Here is a 12742-nt window from a genome sequence, read left to right as displayed (position 1 = left end):
GAAAGAAAACCATAAAAATGACATATTATATGAATCAAACTTTAAACTCTTATTTACAATTGTCTTCCCTTGAATTTGAAAGTTTCTCACGTTTTGGGGGTCAAATATAACAGCATTTGCAGGAAAAAGCTAAAGAGGGCAGAGAATGCAGAAATTTGCAGTGACCATAGGAAAAATCTACAATAACATGCTGGATGCCAAAACAGCACAGAAAAGGCTCAGGACACGGAATTACATGTATTTGTACTCTTTTTTGCTCATTTCAGTGTTAGTGTCACAAAAGCATAATTGTTCCTAGTTATCTCTTGAATCTGCATCAGAGAGTCGCTGTAATGAACCAAAACGCCATGTGGGGCGAGAAACACCAAAAAGACTAGACAACATGCTGAATGAGACAAATCAACACCGAAAAGGCTCAGGAAACGGGAAAAGTACTCTGATTTACTCATTTCAGTGAGTGTGTGACAAAAGCACAATTGTGTTACAGTTCCCATGTATCTGCATCATAGAGTTGTGGTTAAGCACCAAAAGCGCTTTGCTTAAGCGAGGAAAACATAAAAATGACATATTAGATGAATCAAACTTGAAACTCATGTTCGCGTTTTATCTTCCCATAAATATGAAAGTTTCTCACGTTTTGGGGGTCAAATATCACAGCATTTGCAGGTAAAAGCTAAAAAGGGCAGAGAATGCAGAAATTTGCAATGACCATAGGAAAAATCTACAATAACATGCTGGATGCCAAAACAGCACAGAAAAGGCTCAGGACACGGAATTACATGTTTTTGTGCTCTGTTTTGCTCATTTCAGTATAAGTGCCACAAAAGCATAATAATTCCTCGTTCTCTCTTGAATCTGCATCAAAGAGTCGCTGTAATGAACCAAAACTCTTTGCAGGGCGAGGAAAACATAAAAATGACATATTAGTTGAATCAAACTTGAAACTCTTATTTTCTTTTTATCTTCCCATAAATATGAGAGTTTCTCACGTTTTGGGGGTCAAATATCACAGCATTTGCAGGAAAAAGCTAAAGAGGGCAGAGAATGCAGAAATTTGCAATGACCATAGGAAGCACTACAATAACATGCTGGATGCCAAAACACTACTGATCAGGACACGGAATTACCTGTATTTGTGCTCTGTTTTGCTCATTTCAGTATTAGTGCCACAAAAGCATAATAATTCCTCGTTGTCTCTTGAATCTGCATCAAAGAGTCGCTGTAATGAACCAAAACGCTTTGCAGGGCGAGAAACACAAAAAGACTAGACAACATGCTGAATGTTGATTTGTCTCAAATCAACACCGAAAAGGCTCAGGAAACGGAAAAAGTACTCTGATTCACTCATTTCAGTGAGTGTGTGACAAAAGCACAATTGTGATACAGTTTCCATGTACCTGCATCATAGAGTTGTGGTTTAGCACCAAAAGCACTTTGCTTAAGCGAGAAAAACATAAAAATGAAATTATTTGAATCAAACTTGAAACTCATATTCGCGTTTTTTCTTCCCATAAATATGAGAGTTTCTCACGTTTTGGGGGTCAAATAGAACAGCTGTTGCAGGAAAAAGCTAATGAGGGCAGAGAATGCAGAAATTTGCAATGACCATAGGAAAAATCTACAATAACATGCTGGATGCCAAAACAGCACAGAAAAGGCTCAGGACACGGAATTACATGTATTTGTACTCTTTTTTGCTCATTTCAGTGTTAGTGTCACAAAAGCATAATAGTTCCTAGTTATCTCTTGAATCTGCATCAAAGAGTCGCTGTAATGAACCAAAACACTTTGCAGGGCGAGAAACACCAAAAAGACTAGACAACATGCTGAATGTTCATTTGTCTTAAATCAACACCGAAAAGGCTCAGGAAACGGGAAAAGTACTCTGATTTACTCATTTCAGTGAGTGTGTGACAAAAGCACAATTGTGTTACAGTGTCCATGTACCTGCATCATAGAGTCGTGGTTTAGCACCAAAAGCGCTTTGCTTAAGCGAGGAAAACATAAAAATGACATTATTTGAATCAAACTTGAAACTCTTATTTGCTTTTTATCTTCCCATAAATATGAGAGTTTCTCATGTTTTGGGGGTCAAATATCACAGCATTTGCAGGAAAAAGCTAAAGAGGGCAGAGAATGCAGAAATTTGCAATGACCATAGGAAAAATCTACAATAACATGCTGGATGCCAAAACAGCACAGAAAAGGCTCAGGACACGGAATTACATGTTTTTGTGCTCTGTTTTGCTCATTTCAGTATTAGTGCCACAAAAGCATAATAGTTCCTCGTTATCTCCTGAATCTGCATCAGAGAGTCGCTGTAATGAACCAAAACGCTTTGCAGGGCGAGAAACACAAAAAGACTAGACAACATGCTGAATGAGACAATCAACACCGAAAAGGCTCAGGAAACGGGAAAAGTACTCTGATTTACTCATTTCAGTGAGTGTGTGACAAAAGCACAATTGTGTTACAGTTCCCATGTACCTGCATCATAGAGTTGTGGTTAAGCACCAAAAGCGCTTTGCTTAAGAAAGAAAACCATAAAAATGACATATTATATGAATCAAACTTTAAACTCTTATTTACAATTGTCTTCCCTTGAATTTGAAAGTTTCTCACGTTTTGGGGGTCAAATATCACAGCATTTGCAGGTAAAAGCTAAAAAGGGCAGAGAATGCAGAAATTTGCAATGACCATAGGAAAAATCTACAATAACATGCTGGATGCCAAAACAGCACAGAAAAGGCTCAGGACACGGAATTACATGTTTTTGTACTCTGTTTTGCTCATTTCAGTATAAGTGCCACAAAAGCATAATAATTCCTCGTTCTCTCTTGAATCTGCATCAAAGAGTCGCTGTAATGAACCAAAACTCTTTGCAGGGCGAGGAAAACATAAAAATGACATATTAGATGAATCAAACTTGAAACTCTTATTTTCTTTTTATCTTCCCATAAATATGAGAGTTTCTCATGTTTTGGGGGTCAAATATCACAGCATTTGCAGGAAAAAGCTAAAGAGGGCAGAGAATGCAGAAATTTGCAATGACCATAGGAAGCACTACAATAACATGCTGGATGCCAAAACACTACTGATCAGGACACGGAATTACCTGTATTTGTGCTCTGTTTTGCTCATTTCAGTATTAGTGCCACAAAAGCATAATAGTTCCTAGTTATCTCTTGAATCTGCATCAAAGAGTCGCTGTAATGAACCAAAACACTTTGCAGGGCGAGAAACACCAAAAAGACTAGACAACATGCTGAATGTTGATTTGTCTCAAATCAACACCGAAAAGGCTCAGGAAACGGGAAAAGTACTCTGATTTACTCATTTCAGTGAGTGTGTGACAAAAGCACAATTGTGTTACAGTGTCCATGTACCTGCATCATAGAGTTGTGGTTTACCACCAAAAGCGCTTTGCTTAAGCGAGAAAAACATAAAAATGACATTATTTGAATCAAACTTGAAACTCTTATTTGCTTTTTATCTTCCCATAAATATGAGAGTTTCTCACGTTTTGGGGGTCAAATATCACAGCTGTTGCAGGAAAAAGCTAAAGAGGGCAGAGAATGCAAAAATTTGCAATGACCAAAGGAAGCACTACAATAACATGCTGGATGCCAAAACAATACTGATCAGGACACGGAAGTACCTGTATTTGTGCTCTGTTTTGCTCATTTCAGTATTAGTGCCACAAAAGCATAATAATTCCTCGTTCTCTCTTGAATCTGCATCAGAGAGTCGCTGTAATGAACCAAAACGCTTTGCAGGGCGAGAAACACAAAAAGACTAGACAACATGCTGAATGTTGATTTGTCTCAAATCAACACCGAAAAGGCTCAGGAAACGGAAAAAGTACTCTGATTTACTCATTTCAGTGAGTGTGTGACAAAAGCACAATTGTGTTACAGTTCCCATGTACCTGCATCATAGAGTCGTGGTTAAGCACCAAAAGCGCTTTGCTTAAGCGAGGAAAACATAAAAATGACATATTAGATGAATCAAACTTGAAACTCATATTCGCGTTTTATCTTCCCATAAATATGAAAGTTTTTCACGTTTTGGGGGTCAAATATCACAGCATTTGCAGGAAAAAGCTAAAGAGGGCAGAGAATGCAGAAATTTGCAATGACCAAAGGAAGCACTACAATAACATGCTGGATGCCAAAACAATACTGATCAGGACACGGAATTACTTGTATTTGTGCTCTGTTTTGCTCATTTCAGTATGAGTGCCACAAAAGCATAATAGTTCCTAGTTATGTCTTGAATCGGCATCAGAGAGTCGCTGTAATGAACCAAAACGCTTTGCAGGGCGAGAAACACCAAAAAGACTAGACAACATGATGAATGTTGATTTGTCTCAAATCAACACCGAAAAGGCTCAGGAAACGGGAAAAGTACTCTGATTTACTCATTTCAGTGAGTGTGTGACAAAAGCACAATTGTGTTACAGTTCCCATGTACCTGCATCATAGAGTCGTGGTTAAGCACCAAAAGCGCTTTGCTTAAGCGAGAAAAACATAAAAATGACATTATTTGAATCAAACTTGAAACTCTTATTTTCTTTTTATCTTCCCATAAATATGAGAGTTTCTCACGTTTTGGGGGTCAAATATCACAGCATTTGCAGGAAAAAGCTAAAGAGGGCAGAGAATGCAGAAATTTGCAATGACCATAGGAAAAATCTACAATAACATGCTGGATGCCAAAACAATACTGATCAGGACACGGAATTACCTGTATTTGTGCTCTGTTTTGCTCATTTCAGTATAACGGCACAAAAGCATAATAATTCCTCGTTCTCTCTTGAATCTGCATCAAAGAGTCGCTGTAATGAACCAAAACGCTTTGCAGGGCGAGAAACACAAAAAGACTAGACAACATGCTGAATGTTGATTTGTCTCAAATCAACACCGAAAAGGCTCAGGAAACGGAAAAAGTACTCTGATTTACTCATTTCAGTGAGTGTGTGACAAAAGCACAATTGTGTTACAGTTCCCATGTACCTGCATCATAGAGTCGTGGTTAAGCACCAAAAGCGCTTTGCTTAAGCGAGGAAAACATAAAAATGACATATTAGATGAATCAAACTTGAAACTCTTATTTTCTTTTTATCTTCCCATAAATATGAGAGTTTCTCACGTTTTGGGGGTCAAATATCACAGCATTTGCAGGAAAAAGCTAAAGAGGGCAGAGAATGAAGAAATTTGCAATGACCATAGGAAAAATCTACAATAACATGCTGGATGCCAAAACAATACTGATCAGGACACGGAAGTACCTGTATTTGTGCTCTGTTTTGCTCATTTCAGTATTAGTGCCACAAAAGCATAATAATTCCTCGTTCTCTCTTGAATCTGCATCAAAGAGTGGCTGTAATGAACCAAAACTCTTTGCAGGGAGAGAAACACCAAAAAGACTAGACAACATGCTGAATTTTGATTTGTCTCAAATCAACACCGAAAAGACTCAGGAAACGGGAAAAGTACTCTGATTTACTCATTTCAGTGAGTGTGTGACAAAAGCACAATTTTGTTACAGTTCCCATGTACCTGCATCATAGAGTCGTGGTTAAGCACCAAAAGCGCTTTGCTTAAGCGAGGAAAACATAAAAATGACATATTGGATGAATCAAACTTGAAACTCTTATTTTCTTTTTATCTTCCCATAAATATGAAAGTTTCTCACGTTTTGGGGGTCAAATATCACAGCATTTGCAGGAAAAAGCTAAAGAGGACAGAGAATGCAGAAATTTGCATTGACAATAGGAAACACTACAATAACATGTTGGATGCCAGAACACTACCGATCAGGACACGGAATTACATGTTTTTGTACTCTGTTTTGCTCATTTCAGTATTAGTGCCACAAAAGCATAATAATTCCTAGTTCTCTCTTGAATCTGCATCAGAGAGTGGCTGTAATGAACCAAAACGCTTTGCAGGGCGAGAAACACAAAAAGACTAGACAACATGCTGAATGAGACAATCAACACCGAAAAGGCTCAGGAAACGGGAAAAGTACTCTGATTTACTCACTCAGTGAGTGTGTGACAAAAGCACAATTGTGTTACAGTGTCCATGTACCTGCATCATAGAGTCGTGGTTTAGCACCAAAAGCGCTTTGCTTAAGCGAGAAAAACATAAAAATGACATTATTTGAATCAAACTTGAAACTCTTATTTGCTTTTTATCTTCCCATAAATATGAGAGTTTCTCACGTTTTGGGGGTCAAATATCACAGCTGTTGCAGGAAAAAGCTAAAGAGGGCAGAGAATGCAGAAATTTGCAATGACCAAAGGAAGCACTACAATAACATGCTGGATGCCAAAACAATACTGATCAGGACACGGAATTACATGTATTTGTGCTCTGTTTTGCTCATTTCAGTATTAGTGCCACAAAAGCATAATAGTTCCTAGTTATCTCCTGAATCTGCATCAGAGAGTCGCTGTAATGAACCCAAACGCTTTGCAGGGCGAGAAACACAAAAAGACTAGATAACATGCTGAATGAGACAAATCAACACCGAAAAGGCTCAGGAAACGGAAAAAGTGCTCTGATTTACTCATTTCAGTGAGTGTGTGACAAAAGCACAATTGTGTTACAGTTTCCATGTACCTGCATCATCGAGTTGTGGTTTAGCACCAAAAGCGCTTTGCTTAAGCGAGGAAAACATAAAAATGACATATTAGATGAATCAAACTTGAAACTCTTATTTGCTTTTTATCTATCCATAAATATGAGAGTTTCTCACGTTTTGGGGGTCAAATATCACAGCATTTGCAGGAAAAAGCTAAAGAGGGCAGAGAATGAAGAAATTTGCAATGACCATAGGAAGCATTACAATAACATGCTGGATGCCAAAACAATACTGATCAGGACACGGAATTACCTGTATTTGTGCTCTGTTTTGCTCATTTCAGTATTAGTGCCACAAAAGCATAATAATTCCTCGTTCTCTCTTGAATCTGCATCAAAGAGTCGCTGTAATGAACCAAAACGCTTTGCAGGGCGAGAAACACCAAAAAGACTAGACAACATGCTGAATGCTGATTTGTCTCAAATCAACACCGAACAGGCTCAGGAAACGGGAAAAGTACTCTGATTTACTCATTTCAGTGAGTGTGTGACAAAAGCACAATTGTGTTACAGTGTCCATGTACCTGCATCATAGAGTCGTGGTTTAGCACCAAAAGCGCTTTGCTTAAGCGAGAAAAACATAAAAATGACATTATTTGAATCAAACTTGAAACTCATATTCGCGTTTTATCTTCCCATAAATATGAAAGTTTCTCACGTTTTGGGGGTCAAATATCACAGCATTTGCAGGAAAAAGCTAAAGAGGGCAGAGAATGCAGAAATTTGCAATGACCATAGGAAAAATCTACAATAACATGCTGGATGCCAAAACAGCACAGAAAAGGCTCAGGACACGGAATTACATGTTTTTGTGCTCTGTTTTGCTCATTTCAGTATTAGTGCCACAAAAGCATAATAATTCCTCGTTCTCTCTTGAATCTGCATCAAAAAGTCGCTGTAATGAACCAAAACGCTTTGCAGGGCGAGAAACACAAAAAGACTAGACAACATGCTGAATGAGACAAATCAACACCGAAAAGGCTCAGGAAACGGGAAAAGTACCCTGATTTACTCATTTCAGTGAGTGTGTGACAAAAGCACAATTGTGTTACAGTGTCCATGTACCTGCATCATAGAGTCGTGGTTTAGCACCAAAAGCGCTTTGCTTAAGCGAGAAAAACATAAAAATGACATTATTTGAATCAAACTTGAAACTCTTATTTGCTTTTTATCTTCCCATAAATATGAGAGTTTCTCACGTTTTGGGGGTCAAATATCACAGCTGTTGCAGGAAAAAGCTAAAGAGGACAGAGAATGCAGAAATTTGCAATGACCAAAGGAAGCACTACAATAACATGCTGGATGCCAAAACAATACTGATCAGGACACGGAATTACCTTTATTTGTACTCTGTTTTGCTCATTTCAGTATTAGTGCCACAAAAGCATAATAATTCCTCGTTCTCTCTTGAATCTGCATCAGAGAGTCGCTGTAATGAACCAAAACGCTTTGCAGGGCGAGAAACACAAAAAGACTAGACAACATGCTGAATGAGACGAATCAACACCGAAAAGGCTCAGGAAACGGGAAAAGTACTCTGATTTACTCATTTCAGTGAGTGTGTGACAAAAGCACAATTGTGTTACAGTGTCCATGTACCTGCATCATAGAGTCGTGGTTTAGCACCAAAAGCGCTTTGCTTAAGTGAGAAAAACATAAAAATGACATTATTTGAATCAAACTTGAAACTCTTATTTTCTTTTTATCTTCCCATAAATATGAGAGTTTCTCACGTTTTGGGGGTCAAATATCACAGCATTTGCAGGAAAAAGCTAAAGAGGGAAGAGAATGCAGAAATTTGCAATGACCATAGGAAAAATCTACAATAACATGCTGGATGCCAAAACAATACTGATCAGGACACGGAATTACCTGTATTTGTGCTCTGTTTTGCTCATTTCAGTATAAGCGCCACAAAAGCATAATAATTCCTCGTTCTCTCTTGAATCTGCATCAAAGAGTCGCTGTAATGAACCAAAACGCTTTGCAGGGCGAGAAACACAAAAAGACTAGACAACATGCTGAATGTTGATTTGTCTCAAATCAACACCGAAAAGGCTCAGGAAACGGAAAAAGTACTCTGATTTTCTCATTTCAGTGAGTGTGTGACAAAAGCACAATTGTGTTACAGTTTCCATGTATCTGCATCATAGAGTTGTGGTTAAGCACCAAAAGCGCTTTGCTTAAGCGAGGAAAACATAAAAATGACATATTAGATGAATCAAACTTGAAACTCATATTCGCGTTTTATCTTCCCATAAATATGAAAGTTTCTCACGTTTTGGGGGTCAAATATCACAGCATTTGCAGGTAAAAGCTAAAAAGGGCAGAGAATGCAGAAATTTGCAATGACCATAGGAAAAATCTACAATAACATGCTGGATGCCAAAACAGCACAGAAAAGGCTCAGGACACGGAATTACATGTTTTTGTACTCTGTTTTGCTCATTTCAGTATAAGTGCCACAAAAGCATAATAATTCCTCGTTCTCTCTTGAATCTGCATCAAAGAGTCGCTGTAATGAACCAAAACTCTTTGCAGGGCGAGGAAAACATAAAAATGACATATTAGATGAATCAAACTTGAAACTCTTATTTTCTTTTTATCTTCCCATAAATATGAGAGTTTCTCACGTTTTGGGGGTCAAATATCACAGCATTTGCAGGAAAAAGCTAAAGAGGGAAGAGAATGCAGAAATTTGCAATGACCATAGGAAAAATCTACAATAACATGCTGGATGCCAAAACAATACTGATCAGGACACGGAATTACCTGTATTTGTGCTCTGTTTTGCTCATTTCAGTATAAGCGCCACAAAAGCATAATAATTCCTCGTTCTCTCTTGAATCTGCATCAAAGAGTCGCTGTAATGAACCAAAACGCTTTGCAGGGCGAGAAACACAAAAAGACTAGACAACATGCTGAATGTTGATTTGTCTCAAATCAACACCGAAAAGGCTCAGGAAACGGAAAAAGTACTCTGATTTACTCATTTCAGTGAGTGTGTGACAAAAGCACAATTGTGTTACAGTTCCCATGTACCTGCATCATAGAGTCGTGGTTAAGCACCAAAAGCGCTTTGCTTAAGCGAGGAAAACATAAAAATGACATATTAGATGAATCAAACTTGAAACTCTTATTTTCTTTTTATCTTCCCATAAATATGAGAGTTTCTCACGTTTTGGGGGTCAAATATCACAGCATTTGCAGGAAAAAGCTAAAGAGGGAAGAGAATGCAGAAATTTGCAATGACCATAGGAAAAATCTACAATAACATGCTGGATGCCAAAACAATACTGATCAGGACACGGAATTACCTGTATTTGTGCTCTGTTTTGCTCATTTCAGTATAAGCGCCACAAAAGCATAATAATTCCTCGTTCTCTCTTGAATCTGCATCAAAGAGTCGCTGTAATGAACCAAAACGCTTTGCAGGGCGAGAAACACAAAAAGACTAGACAACATGCTGAATGTTGATTTGTCTCAAATCAACACCGAAAAGGCTCAGGAAACGGAAAAAGTACTCTGATTTACTCATTTCAGTGAGTGTGTGACAAAAGCACAATTGTGTTACAGTTCCCATGTACCTGCATCATAGAGTCGTGGTTAAGCATCAAAAGGGCTTTGCTTAAGCGAGGAAAACATAAAAATGACATATTAGATGAATCAAACTTGAAACTCTTATTTTCTTTTTATCTTCCCATAAATATGAGAGTTTCTCACGTTTTGGGGGTCAAATATCACAGCATTTGCAGGAAAAAGCTAAATAGGGCAGAGAATAAAGAAATTTGCAATGACCATAGGAAGCACTACAATAACATGCTGGATGCCAAAACAATACTGATCAGGACACGGAAGTACCTGTATTTGTGCTCTGTTTTGCTCATTTCAGTATTAGTGCCACAAAAGCATAATAATTCCTCGTTCTCTCTTGAATCTGCATCAGAGAGTGGCTGTAATGAACCAAAACGCTTTGCAGGGAGAGAAACACCAAAAAGACTAGACAACATGCTGAATTTTGATTTGTCTCAAATCAACACCGAAAAGATTCAGGAAACGGGAAAAGTACTCTGATTTACTCATTTCAGTGAGTGTGTGACAAAAGCACAATTGTGTTACAGTTCCCATGTACCTGCATCATAGAGTCGTGGTTAAGCACCAAAAGCGCTTTGCTTAAGCGAGGAAAACATAAAAATGACATATTGGATGAATCAAACTTGAAACTCTTATTTTCTTTTTATCTTCCCATAAATATGAAAGTTTCTCACGTTTTGGGGGTCAAATATCACAGCATTTGCAGGAAAAAGCTAAAGAGGACAGAGAATGCAGAAATTTGCATTGACCATAGGAAACACTACAATAACATGTTGGATGCCAGAACCCTACCGATCAGGACACGGAATTACATGTTTTTGTACTCTGTTTTGCTCATTTCAGTATTAGTGCCACAAAAGCATAATAATTCATAGTTCTCTCTTGAATCTGCATCAGAGAGTGGCTGTAATGAACCAAAACGCTTTGCAGGGCGAGAAACACAAAAAGACTAGACAACATGCTGAATGAGACAATCAACACCGAAAAGGCTCAGGAAACGGGAAAAGTACTCTGATTTACTCATTTCAGTGAGTGTGTGACAAAAGCACAATTGTGTTACAGTGTCCATGTACCTGCATCATAGAGTCGTGGTTTAGCACCAAAAGCGCTTTGCTTAAGCGAGAAAAACATAAAAATGACATTATTTGAATCAAACTTGAAACTCATATTCGTGTTTTATCTTCCCATAAATATGAAAGTTTTTCACGTTTTGGGGGTCAAATATCACAGCATTTGCAGGAAAAAGCTAAAGAGGGCAGAGAATGCAGAAATTTGCAATGACCATAGGAAAAATCTACAATAACATGCTGGATGCCAAAACAGCACAGAAAAGGCTCAGGACACGGAATTACATGTTTTTGTACTCTGTTTTGCTCATTTCAGTATTAGTGCCACAAAAGCATAATAATTCCTCGTTGTCTCTTGAATCTGCATCAGAGAGTCGCTGTAATGAACCAAAACGCTTTGCAGGGAGAGAAACACCAAAAAGACTAGACAACATGCTGAATTTTGATTTGTCTCAAATCAACATCGAAAAGACTCAGGAAACGGGAAAAGTACTCTGATTTACTCATTTCAGTGAGTGTGTGACAAAAGCACAATTGTGTTACAGTTCCCATGTACCTGCATCATAGAGTCGTGGTTAAGCACCAAAAGCGCTTTGCTTAAGCGAGGAAAACATAAAAATGACATATTAGATGAATCAAACTTGAAACTCTTATTTTCTTTTTATCTTCCCATAAATATGAGAGTTTCTCACGTTTTGGGGGTCAAATATCACAGCATTTGCAGGAAAAAGCTAAAGAGGACAGAGAATGCAGAAATTTGCATTGACCATAGGAAACACTACAATAACATGTTCGATGCCAGAACACTACCGATCAGGACACGGAATTACCTTTATTTGTACTCTGTTTTGCTCATTTCAGTATTAGTGCCACAAAAGCATAATAATTCCTCGTTCTCTCTTGAATCTGCATCAGAGAGTCGCTGTAATGAACCAAAACGCTTTGCAGGGCGAGAAACACAAAAAGACTAGACAACATGCTGAATGAGACAATCAACACCGAAAAGGCTCAGGAAACGGGAAAAGTACTCTGATTTACTCATTTCAGTGAGTGTGTGACAAAAGCACAATTGTGTTACAGTGTCCATGTACCTGCATCATAGAGTCGTGGTTTAGCACCAAAAGCGCTTTGCTTAAGCGAGAAAAACATAAAAATGACATTATTTGAATCAAACTTGAAACTCATATTCGCGTTTTATCTTCCCATAAATATGAAAGTTTTTCACGTTTTGGGGGTCAAATATCACAGCATTTGCAGGAAAAAGCTAAAGAGGGCAGAGAATGCAGAAATTTGCAATGACCATAGGAAAAATCTACAATAACATGCTGGATGCCAAAACAGCACAGAAAAGGCTCAGGACACGGAATTACATGTTTTTGTACTCTGTTTTGCTCATTTCAGTATTAGTGCCACAAAAGCATAATAATTCCT

This window comes from Halichoeres trimaculatus, unplaced genomic scaffold, assembly GCF_033239565.1.
Source record: "Halichoeres trimaculatus isolate MK-OKI-2021-1 unplaced genomic scaffold, fHalTri1.1 fHalTri1_scaffold_38, whole genome shotgun sequence".
NCBI lineage: Eukaryota > Metazoa > Chordata > Actinopteri > Labriformes > Labridae > Halichoeres > Halichoeres trimaculatus.
Note: the sequence above shows the minus strand (reverse complement) of the source record.